Source organism: Chaetodon trifascialis, chromosome 17 (assembly GCF_039877785.1).
Source record: "Chaetodon trifascialis isolate fChaTrf1 chromosome 17, fChaTrf1.hap1, whole genome shotgun sequence".
Lineage (NCBI taxonomy): Eukaryota > Metazoa > Chordata > Actinopteri > Chaetodontiformes > Chaetodontidae > Chaetodon > Chaetodon trifascialis.
The window spans coordinates 23,208,245-23,220,286 of record NC_092072.1 but is presented as its reverse complement, the minus strand read 5'-3'; the positions used below and the strand labels follow the sequence as shown (position 1 = coordinate 23,220,286).

Genomic DNA, 12,042 nt, shown 5'->3' with positions numbered 1-12,042 from the left:
GTCCCTCTTAAGCCCAGCCATCTTCCAGAGAGTCTACAGTCATCAAATGACCATCCATCCATCCATCCATCCATCCATCCATCCATCCATTTTGTATACCGCCTATCCCTTTCAGGGTTGCGGGGGGGCTGGAGCCTATCCCAGCTTCAACGGGCAGGAGGTCGCCAGCCGATTGCAGGGCAACATGCAAGGGCAGGGCAATTTAGAGTCACCAATCAACCTAATGAGCATGTTTTTGGTCTGTGGGAGGAAGCTGGAGTACCTGGAGAAAACCCAAGGGAAGAACATGCAAGCTTCATACAGAAAGGCCCCGCCCAGGGATCGAACCGGCAACCTTCTTGCTGTGAGGCATGCGCACTACCTGCTTTCCACCGTGCCACATGAAATGACCACAAAAGTAATGATATATATAACCATCCATCCCCAGCCACAGCCTGGCACAGTCCTATCTGATCATAAAACTAGTGTGGGAAAAGCTTGCAGGACCTCAGGCAGGATTACCTGTTAAATGATTGTAGCAAATTTTTATTGTCAAGGAAATAAAGGCACAGAGAACAACAAACTTATGTAATTCTGGATATTTCTCAGATGGTAGAAACAGGACTGGGCATGTTTGCTGATATTTGATGGAACAGAAATTAAGCTGGAAACTACTTTTCACCACACGCTTGAGTAGCGCACCAAAATATGGCTTGATGTGCACAACAAACATGCAGCTGACACATTCATGTTCATTTTTAAACCACACAAAATAAATGGACGTAGAATGTTTGCAGTGTGCAGCACTGACACCTGATGATTTAGATTTAGATTTATTTCCCTTTTGCAAGGAAAACTGCTTCTGAAAAGCCTCAAGAATACAAATACATCAAGAATGGTGGTGAAATTTTGGTATCTCAAAATAAAAAAAACAAGTTTATGTGAACCACAGACCTTGAGTGTGTTTAAAGCTTGCTGTTATCTGTAGCCTGAAGGAAGTTCTCTCTCAAGTCAAAAACATCAACAGTCTGCACTATCTGCTGTCTGAGCATGCCCAGAAAGAAAAACACCCATCTAGCCACCAACTGGATCAACAGCTCAGAGACAGGCCGCACTCCACCCGCACACACACCTATTCCAACTGCACAAACAGCTTCTCCACCTGCACACACAGCTCCAGTCAGCTCCTCCAAAGGGAAAACACAGCAACACAGTCAACTGCAGCACACAAGATGGAACATGCATGCGCGTGCACACACACACACACACACACACACGCACACACACACACACGCACACACACACACACACACACACACACACACACACACACACACACACACACACACACACACACACACACACACATATAGATACGAGGACATGAACCTGGACTGTGCAGATCTTGTGCATTGTGTGGATTTGCATGTGAGAACAAGCAAGAGAAAAGGACAAAATAAGCCGACTGAGGGAGTGAGAAATGTCTGGCTGCACCTTCAGCAAACCAACTGCAAAACAAGTTTCACCATGAGGACAGGGGCACCTCCACCTGACCTCAATCCTCCCTCCATGTCATTATGTAACAGCACCTATTTACAAGGTCGGGAAATAGAAGCTGTCTCCACAGCACCTAGTTTTCAGATTTTATTGTCCCTAATTGCAGATGGTGCACAACAATATAAAGCATTCATATCAAAGTGCAAACTGAGAGCCACTGAATGAACATGAAGGACCACAAGGTTATAGGAAATAGAAAAGAGAAATGATAATGTGACTAACCATGACTGAAACATTGGACCAGAACTGTCCTCAATGAGCCTTTTTTATTTGATTTTTTGATTGATTATTGGATTTGATAACTGTTGTGATTTCAAGCTGTATTTCCTGACATTAAAACTAACTTCAGCAAAACAGTTTATCTTGGATGTGCAGAGTGTATTTCTGCAGGAAAGGCCACAGTAGAATAACACCTGCAATATAATGTACTATGAAATGGATTAGCACGCAGTTTAAGTGTATAAAGGTTGACAACTTATTCTTGTCCTTGGAAACAGCTGGCTAACAAAACGGGTTCAATTCAAAGTCAGCTTACTCGATTGTCAACTGCTGTTTGGCCAAGACTGAACTGTTACCTTCAACTGTTAAGACAACATGGACGAAAAGTCCTTCACATGCTCACAACTGTGCAGACTTCATGTGCTGATGGGGACATCGCTGGAAGCTAGAGTTGGGATGTGAAACCTGCATGGTGTGTTATGGTTCAGGTGCAGTTCCAGCCGTACAAAGCCTAATGTATGGCCACTGTCAGTGCACCACAGTTGAGCAGTTCCAACGGTGACATGACCATCTCTACCGTCACCGCAGCGGCTGTCTTCACTCACTGTAGCCGGCACAGTAGAGCTGCTGTGTGTTCATCTGACAAACATCATAGCCCACGAGTCCAGGCAGAGCACAAGACTGAATTCACTGAAAATGCTCTCAGTGATGACGGCATGAGGTCCAGACATGTGACACTGAACCACCAGATAATGTGCACCTCATCTCTATGAAGTGGTGGGAGAGACTCATCAGAGGGTCAATTGTCTATCTATGTTACAACTCTCACCTTGATCTATCAAGGGTTCCTCACAGTTTCCATACACTTGGAAAAACATGCCCACAAGCCAGAGGATAGCCAGAAAGGGAGGTAGCGGTGCATCTGAATGAGACAGACTGACCTTTAAACTAACTCTCTGCAGGTCGGTCATACTGCATGCTCAGAGCATCTGCTGTCCAACATGTTCTCATCCCAGCGATGCACAAAACGGTGAAGCGGTTGCAGTTTGGTTTGGTTTTGGCACGAAAACTACTTAAGAAAAGATTATTCACTTTTCATTGTTGGTTTCACAACCCCAGTCTCCTGGCTGAAGGTTGTGTGCATGACAAGCCACTCTACACCCACCTCCACTCCTCTAAGGACTTGATTAGAGGGACATCTCAGCAACACTGGAGGGCGGTGAAGGTTTGTCCTCCTGCTGAGTGAAAAAAGGAGCTGAGTGAGAGCTGGTGTGTGCAAATATCTGTCTCAGGGTGTAAACCACTAACAAAGGCCATTACAGGGCAAAGTGTGTATGAAGTACAACTATTAAAGAATACACACAAGGTTCAATCCAAGATGGAGTTTACACAAACAAAACAAAAAAGACAATGGAACAAGTGGAGGTGAGACAGAGTTTCCTGAACTGCTTTTGGAAGGTGACAGTGGAGTTATACAATACACCTATTATCTCATGAGTGTGAAGCTCTTCAGCAGATGAACCTCCTGCAGTCTGTAGTCATCTGCAGCACAAATGTCATTTTATTTCCATTTTGTTTTGTATAGACTCTCTAATGCGCATCATCTTCCAGCTGCTGTGTGGTTGTCCTTGAGGCTGACCTGTGGGTAAACAGTTAAAGGACGTCACAATCCACACACTCAGCAGTGTTTCACGGAGTGGAGACCCCGCCTACTGTCTCACATTGTATCACAGTAACACGGCTGTCCTCAGACTTGCTGTGTACAACTACACTTCACATATCACATGACAGCCTTTGTGTTGTGTAATGTGTTTTCATCCTGCACAGACAGAAAGACGGAGGTGCAGCAGATGTTTCTGCATGGCTGCAAAGTGCTCAGGGCCCGAACAACACAGGAGGAACCATTGTCTCAAAGTGAAAAACTAATAGAATGGTAAGACAGAACTTGATTTTAACATAACTTTTGCACTCTGTCTAGTGTCTTGATCTATGTACAGTTTGAAAATATAAACACATAGAAGTATATTGCTTAAGGAGCAGTCTAATATTTTGAAAACCACACTTGCTTCCTGTCTTACTCTAAATCAGATGAGACCCTCTTTGTGTTCAGTGAAGGCCTCCACACAGGAACAGCTCTGGGCTGGGATCTGACACAGTAGTCACAGGTAGAATTACCGGTCACATGACACACTGAGGCCCATATACAAGCAAATAACTAAATAAATGACTGTAAACTCTGCACAACATTTCCTAAGTGTCGCACACATTCAAAAATATCATGTCCCAATGTGAGCATTTAGAACATAAACAGGAGCCCCTTTGTTGATTTTGTGATGTTTTTTTAGTTTAAGTAAACAGAGGAGCAACAGACAGTACAAACATAAAGAAGTCTGTAAAAAACAGGAGACCACGGGGAAAAGACAGCAATACTGTAATATTGTCCTTGAAAGTGTATTCCATTTCCTAGTAAAAGACTGAGCGTCCATCAGTCTCTCTGTTGTCCATTCCAGATTTACTAAATTCTGTACACTATTCATCTGAAGTAAAACCTGGGATTGGAAGATTGTTTTCTTGACAGATGGAGAACCAGAAAAGAACTTTCTCTGAACGTTCGCATCAGATTACCTAATGCTCTGTAAACATGGCTCCACAGCTGGCAACCCCGACTCCTCTGAAACAAATGGAGGAACTTTGCTGGACCTTAGCTGAGCTGTCACCTGGAAGCTTGTGTAAGGTGTAGTGTCTGTTCTGTTAGTATCTTCACAATGAATAGGTTGGTCAGCAACATGTTTAGATATTATGTAAAATGTGAGCATGAGTATTTTCTCAAAGAGGTTCTTCACTGAAATCTTGAAACTCCTGCCTCAAGAATTATATGAGCAGAGGAAACAACAGAAACCACTTTTTGCAAACACCCTCTTTAATAAGGCAGTCTGTATGAGGCAATAGTTAATGCTTCAGAGGTCAGTTCTAAAGCTTTAAGAAGAAAAACTTTTGGGTTGCAAAGTTGTGGCTCTATAGGCTTCACAAACAAAACCCTGGAGACTCTGGGATGGAAGTGTGACTAGCTTGCTGAGAGGATGTGTTGGAATCCATCATCCTATTGAAGTTTTGATAGCAAACAAGAGGACTTCTAAACGTGTCACCAGGTGTATGGCTGTTAGTGACCGTGCTCTAAGTAGACAGGATGTGTACTGTACTGTGCAGTTCTAGTTGAGAGGCAGAGTGGAGCACAATGCAGTGCAGGACAGCTGATGTAAGACTTGTGGTCTGTACTTTTATACTTTTAAGACTTTACATTGACATCGTTCCAGTTTGTCTAGAGACTGCTGATCCTCCTGATAGCTGCTCTGATTCGCTGACCTCGTGTGTAGACACTAAAATGGGAGGTTGACCTCAGGAGATGTGCTGGTTTCACCCCTTTTGTGGCCCAGATGATGTTAGCTCTGTTGTAAATCATTTTTAAAGACTGTGTATCTGTGTGTGGGAGCCACTTGAGGGCTTTTGAGAAATGACATTTATCAGTTCAAATTGCAGCACAGTCAGTGTTTAGTACCTCAGAGCAAGAGGTCTGGAGCCTGCTGGGCAGCTGGGCCTTTCTCTGTGAAGTCTTTGTGACTCTGGGCAGGTTTCTTGCCAAGGATCTGCAAGTTCAGTGAACGGGAGATTCTAAATTGGCCAGAGGTGTGAACGTGAGTGTGAACGCTTGTCTGTGTCTTGTGTGTTGGCCCTGTGATAAACTGGTGACCTGTCCAGTTGTACCCTGCCTCTTGCCCACCTGGTCATAGGCTCCAGCCCCCATGATCATGAACAGGATAAGTGGGTGGAGGTGTGTAGAAAATGGATGAAAAGAGTCACCAGAGCAAACACTTGAACGATGAGGCTCAGGATGAGAATACTCTTCATTCAGAATGATACCACACAGAATCATGGAAGGGTTGAACATGTAAACACCCATGATTACTCTGCAAACTCAGTCTGGTGATGACATAAACAAAAGCTCAAAAAACAAAAAAAAAATCGAGAAAGTGGACCTTGAGTTGAAATTGTTTCATCAGCTGCTCTTTCATTCATCATAAATGAGCTGTCAGACTGAAATATTGTAAGAAAAATAAACGTTTGTCTTTTTTTTTTTTTTTTCATAATTAACATTGTCTGCTTCGTCAATCACAGGACAATGATAAAGTTCTATGGTCTGTCCATTATAATGTGACTGCTGAGTCTTTATGAGTGTCCTGGTGGATGCTGCTTTGGAAACACCACCAAGATGACTCAAAAATATGTGTGTGGGGGGCCCTTGTAAAAGGCTGGGGCCCCTGTTGGTTGTATGTTGCTTGCCTATACCACAGGCCCCACTGCCCATACACTCATCACTCACTCGTAACTCATTCATCCTGCTGGCTTTCTTTTTAATATATTAGACATATATATAGGAAGTCGTTTTCAACACAGCTGACTACTTCTTTCATCTGCTTCCTGGAGTAAAATGCATCATTGCTTAGTCCTGCCACCTGGTGGTTGGTGTAGGACTCCCCTGCTTTGAGGTGAAATGGTTTTGTCAACCCTTGTTACCTCAAGCATGAACTTTGAAACTCATTTTGAGGTTGTTTAACAAGGCATGAAAATACATTGTCTGGTGAAACAGCTCACCTTTTTCAGCACACTGAAAATAAATCTGGAAGCTGATTCTGTGGTCGAGAAAGTATTCACAGCTTGGTGAAGTCTTCTCCAGTGATTTAGTATTGCACTCTCATAAAGTTTGGCAGACAACTTGGACTGACGAGACAAAAGAAGGGTCAGGATTACAAATCCCCCCAAAGCTCTGAATCCTGCATTTCCCACAATGCAACCATGAGCACATTTCATTCGAAACACTCTGCAGTGTTCCTGATGGATGTCCCTCTTCCAGTCCTCTCATAAAAAGGTTAATGAGTCACACTTGGAAGCAAATTGTTTCAACCTTTATTAAACATAGCTTGCAAGAGATAAATATTACAAAGTTATTTCCTCCAAAATTAGCTTATTTTTTCAATCAATGCATAATTGTCAATCAACTGGCAGTATTCAAACAGCATTATTTTCTTTTACTTTTTTGAAGACCGTTAAATATCAAGTATGTGCAAAAAGGTCAGGATTGATGTAAGCAAAACAAAATGGACTTCAATTAGTCTCTGGTCAATTTCATCATCTGTTTCTGCTTCCCCAGATGTTTATTTCAACATTGTCGACATTATGCAAAAAGAAACGCTTCTACAGGTAAATTGAAAATTGATAAAACTGATTTTGCAATTAAATGTTTCCCTGCTTTAGCAACAACAACTAATAGAAGATAAAGCCAAACAGTAGAGGACCATACATGATGTATGCTGTTGGCAGGAAAAGTGATCACAGATTCAGGGTCAGCTGTTCTCAGGTCAGGCAGCAGGTGTGGCCACTGAACAAAAAACATCCTTAGAAGGGTTAGACCATGGTTTCACTGATGGAAGAGATTACACAGGAATGGAGAATTTAGAGACAAATTTCTGGATAAAATTGATTATTTTTATGTCAAAAATCCCAATAGCCAGAAATATCCTCCTAGAACGGGTCTGACAACCAGCAGGCAAAGCAGCTGAAACATTGGAACCCTCGTAAAACTCAGGATCATCATGGTGTTTTTGTGTCCATTTACCACAAATGAATACACCACTGACCATTTCTCATTGTCCATTCATCAAGTCACTGATATCTTGGTGTACTTTTGTGTTTTTGCTCAAGCTCGTCATTTCAGTACACTGACACTGGAATTTAAAGATTGGTGCAACAAAATTACAAAACCCATATTAACACATTGGCATACAGATAATGTAGTTTTGAGATATCTGTGCTGCTCAGCACTGAAAACTGAAAGCAACAGCATCAACATCCCTGTTAACCTCAGTCACTGTGAAGCGCTGGAACTCCTTTCTCTCTTAGAAACAGTCTGTATATGAACTGTCTCCAGTGTGTTCTGTGAACTCTTGGAGCAACAGGGACACTGGAAACTGTAGATTTTGGGAAGACATGTTTCTGCTGACTTTCTATATGTCATCTTTCAATGCTGTGAACAGCACAAATGATTCAGCTCCTATTGTCAGGTCCAGCAAAAGTCAAGTGTCAGTGCTTCATAGAAAGCCAAAGGCTCCCTGAAGATCTAGACATAAGAAAGTGGTCAGCAGCAATGACAGACAGATGTTTTCGTACTGAATCTGCAAAAACACCAGTGTTGTCCTTCAGTGAGAGGCCAGTAAACTAATGGCTGAAACCAGTGTCAGCAATCTGACACTGGATTCAGCCATTCATTCAGGAGGGTTCCTTAATTCTGCCCATGTAATCCAACACACAGTGAAACATTCAAAGTGCTTTTATCTAGAGCAAATTCAGTAAACGATGCAGTGAGAAGTTATTTCAAGTTTCATTGCCCCAAGAGAAAACAAGAGCTGTTCAGATGTGTAATGTGTACCAGACTCAGACCCTGTCTGTCTGAACCGATGAGCACTTTCCTCCAAACTAATTAGTCCACAACAAAAGCGAATGCATCCAGGGAGACCGTATCAAGAAGCAGAGGAGGGGAAAAAAGAATCCCAAACATTTTGCACATTTGTTACACAATAATACACAGTGATCACAAAACGAAATGACAAGCTTCACAATATTCATGGCTTTTTGTTTGCTTTTCTACACAATATACAACCATTTAATTTCTTTTTTCAGTACAAGGGAGGAAAAAAATGCTTATGTACAATAAGTCATTATTACTTCAAACCTAGCAAATATCGTGTCATTTATTTCATAGTCAATACATTTGTTTTTTGTTTTTTTTTAACTGCAATAGAAAGAAAACAGAACTCAACTGAGACATCAGAAAAAGAATGACTTTTGAAATCTAAAAATTGAAACTTGAAAAGAATCTGCAGTCCAAATAAGGTGTGTGGATGCATCTGCAAAGAGCAAGAGAGACAGGAGCTTTTTTTTCTTCAGCCTGGCAGCAAAAGGAGATGCGTGACAAAAACATTGCTAAAGTTATTGTGAGTGGCAGTAAAAATTTTTTTTTACCCCAGACACATGAAAATATATTTGTGTCCAATTTCAAATGCTCCACCACAGGGAAAACAGATTCATGTTTTTTCAACAGTTAACAGAAACGATGTTTTCCAAGTGTAAACTTCAGTTTACATCTCTGAATCTAATCCTAGGTAGTTTCATCGCCTTGGCCTAAGTCTTAATCATTGGATCATTGTGATGCGGTGACGGGCAGGTCTGGATTCCTCAAACAGATTTTCCTTGCATCATAACGTGATGAACATCCATCTGAAACGTCCATCTAGCTGGAAAAAACACCACCAACCACTGTGCACATATGGAGAATGGAAGTGTAACGATGAAGAGGTGGAACGTGATACACATTCACATAAACAAATACAATGACAGATGTGCAGAGGCTGTGCAATTACACCACACATCTCCTAACCTGCTGGGGCTCCATCAAGAACCTCCATTGGAGAACTGACTGTTAATTATTAGATAAAGCCAAGACTGCAGAATCAGAGACACCTGGAAAGATAATGGAGGTGAGCCTTTGGATCAATCATTACAGTAACACTGAACAGTTTGAAACTGCAGATATTCATATATTATTGTGGTAGTGTCTTAGGTTTGACATTTTTGTCGTGGCTTGGGAAGAGGAGCTCATGAGAACTCATCCTTGCCCCTTTTAAGCTAGTCTGTGCTCCACTAGCCTTGGCCGGACAACGTGCTTTTCTTTTAAAGGCTTTCTTTCATTGGCCTTTCAAAATAGGTTCAAACTATAAGACATTCTGCTATTGCATTAGCTCGAAAAAAAAAAAAAAGTAGCATTTCATCATCCAACAAAGGACAAGCACTTTGTTAAAATGATTAGATTTCACTAGCTGATAGAAATTTATCTTAGAGCGCGGATTGAAAACCCCAGTATCATGTTTTTGCTTTGTAGATGTTTTTACGCCCTCCATGAAAAATAACACAGAGTGATGAAAACAGAATAGAGATGAACCCATAAGTGGGGCATTGTTACCTATCTTAGCTGATTAGATGTTGGGCTAATTCAACAAACATTCAGAGGCGTTGACAAGACTAGCTAGTTCCGATGTGAAGTGCTTTAATTTCTTTCCCCATTTTATTCTTAGCAAGAAGCTAAAATGCCATAGCTGTTTTAACATATCTATACTTTTGGAAAGGGTTTTCACTGACACCTAATCTTCTCTTGCTTTTTAGCTTCATCTTACATTTTTGTATCGCTTGCCATTCAGCAGAATAAGCTTTAAGAATAACAGTCTGCAGCTACACAAGCTATGTGGCTTTACTTAGCATAGCGGTGCATTGAGCTAAATGCCAATGTCAGGATGCTAACGTGCACAATGACAATGCCAACAAGTAGTAGGTATGTTTACCATGTTCACTGTCTGTTTAGCATGTTAGCAGGCTGACATTTGCCAAATTTGGCATCAACACTAAACACGAAGCACAGCTGATGAGAATGGCATTAGTTTTGTTGGTATTTGCTCATAAACCAAAGTAGGCTACCTGACAAAGTGAAGTTTTGGAATACAATTGCCTGCACGATGTTGTACAGGATTTAAAGTTATAGAGGTTGAGTCCACAATGAACAGAGCGTAATGAAACCAGACATGTGGTTAGATAGCCATCAAGCAGATCTTATCCAAACACAAAAGTTATCAATGACCAATGACCATTCCATTATTACACATTAACTGCACAGAAACCCAGAAATAAACTTTTCATTAGAAACACTAAACTGTTGCCCAAGACCTGATCCAATATGGCTGCCAGAAGGTGTGTTTGGTTACCTGCAACCCTCTGCAACAGTGTCAGTCTCATTTCAATGATGAATCTGTGCCATGTTGTTTCACCACACTACAATCTGGATGTTCTCTATGAACAGATAATGTGCACCTGCCTGGGAGATGCATGACGTGGACTTGACTGTCATCCTAAAATAAATCACTAAAACAGTCTTTGCATTGTATTTTGCATGTTTCCAAATAAGACATAAGATTTTATAGATTAAGTGGTGAGAGTTGAAAATTTGAGACTTAATGGTTAGCTCAGGCTTTTCCCTCTTCGTCAACTATTTGACTAATGGGCCTGAAAAGTGTTGGTCGACTTAGAGCCATATGTCAACTGCCTTTACAGCCTCGTTTTCTTCTGTAAGGAGTCACCATATCCACAATTAATACTGCACATTGACTGAACACTGCTTGAAATGCCTGAGCCACTGCAAACTGGCAGCCCACCACTCCTGAGGAAACCAGCGAACTGTTTTTAGTACACTTTAGATTAGGGTTATGCCAATATGTAATAGACAGCCACTTCCAAAAATGACAGACTTAGACCTGAACACTTCCTTGTTGTGTGTTCAGGTCTTCCAGTTGAGAACTTTTAAATGTGAGGTGGGATAGCTTCGGTGACACTGCATTGAAAAGGAAAATAACTATTTAAACTGACAAATGGATATTCAGTTATTGGGGTTTCCAGACCGTGAGCCAATGGGACCCTGTACTGATGCTGGAACATCTACTCAGGCCAGCAGCAGCTTGTATATGGGCTGGATCTAACCTCAGCATCCTGGGCACCAGGGATTTGGAAACTGACAATTGAGGTCCAACATTTACAGAGATCAACACTGGCGAGTAAATTAGTATTAAACCATTCATCATTCATTGAAACACACCTTGATGCAATCCAAAATACTAAACATCTCCCTTGACTCTCTGGTCTGCCATCAGCCAGCATCCAGACCTTAGCCACTCTCAATTGTAACATTCTTTTCCTCTTTAAAAAAAAATGTTTTTCCAATTGGAAATATGCAAAGTGCTCCTCTGGAGTGAGGCAACTTGTGTGCAGAGCATGCACACAATGATTGATCCATGTCTCTCCCATAAAAGATATAATCCACATCCTTTTTTTTCCTCTGAAGCTAGGTATCTATACACAATCCATACAGATATTTCAATAATTTCTGTTTTTAGCTATGTTGATTATTATCGTCTCCAGGGGCTAATACCTCTCAGGTACGCCACCATTTCATTAGGAGACGCCGCAAAAAACAAAGAAATAAACAAACCAAAAAAGAAGGGGAGGTGGGGGGAGGTCAACAATCATAAAACAATCTAAAAACCCAAATATAACAAGAAAAGGAACCCAGATTTCTAGGTTTCTAGGTACAGAATCTGTGGTTTGGACACACAAAATGTGCTTCCACCTTCAGAT

General features: G+C 41.4%; 2 protein-coding genes across 3 annotated transcripts in view; one reads left to right on the top strand and one right to left on the bottom strand.

Annotated features, from left to right (window-relative positions):
• The window catches only part of chtopa (chromatin target of PRMT1a), a 214,866-nt gene that overhangs the window by 34,618 nt on the left and 168,206 nt on the right, over positions 1-12,042 (top strand). The window lies entirely within an intron of this gene.
• gatad2b (GATA zinc finger domain containing 2B) overlaps positions 6,702-12,042 on the bottom strand; it is a 54,470-nt gene continuing 49,129 nt past the window's right edge. For both annotated transcript variants that reach the window (XM_070984190.1, XM_070984192.1), the window contains exon 11: positions 6,702-12,042. This exon is cut by the window's right edge and continues 1,538 nt beyond it. The gene's annotated coding sequence lies outside the window, so the exon portion shown is untranslated.